Genomic DNA, 696 nt, shown 5'->3' with positions numbered 1-696 from the left:
AAATAAGAGTGGAAGTTTAATATTTCACTAATCAGATTTTTTTTCATTTCCTAATTAATTTAAAATTATTTAATAACTATCTCTACCTAAAATCACGTAATTCAAATTTTAGAAACTGTATTTTCTTTAAAAACTCCTTGCACGTCCATTCCATAAAACCGTCATTTCCATACCCACGTCCCTCACGTATCCCATTTTTCAATTAAATCGGTGTTCATCTAAACCGTGTTCATCCAATCGGACGTTCATCACTATCGTTCTCCAGCGATTCCCCGAACAACTTCTTTCACTGTCGGTCACATGTTTTTTACATTCCTTCCCAAAGCAGTGTTCACAGTTTAACCGAAATATTCTAAAACTTCAACGATGACTTGTTCATGCAGTGGGAAACGTAGGGAGAAAACTGGAACCCACGAGTCGGGAAGAAGAGGTACAAGGAAGTTGGATGAAGTGCAGAAGGAATCATCCTTTAAAAGACAAAAATCCAGAAGTTCGATCGCAAAACAGTCGTCGAAGAAGGTGGTTTTTGATATTTTTCAATTGTTCACTTATTTCGAGCATAACTATCTTCATTTTAATCGATGGGTAATGTGTATTGATGAAGTATTTTTGAATTTGTGATGTATGTTGTGTTGAATTTGTAATCGAAATGCCTGATTGTAGTAAAGGTTTTTAATGTTTTTTTCAAAAGTGGTT

The sequence above is a fragment of the Olea europaea genome, unplaced genomic scaffold, assembly GCF_002742605.1.
Source record: "Olea europaea var. sylvestris unplaced genomic scaffold, O_europaea_v1 scaffold699, whole genome shotgun sequence".
Taxonomy (NCBI): domain Eukaryota; kingdom Viridiplantae; phylum Streptophyta; class Magnoliopsida; order Lamiales; family Oleaceae; genus Olea; species Olea europaea.
This window is presented reverse-complemented; position numbering follows the sequence as displayed.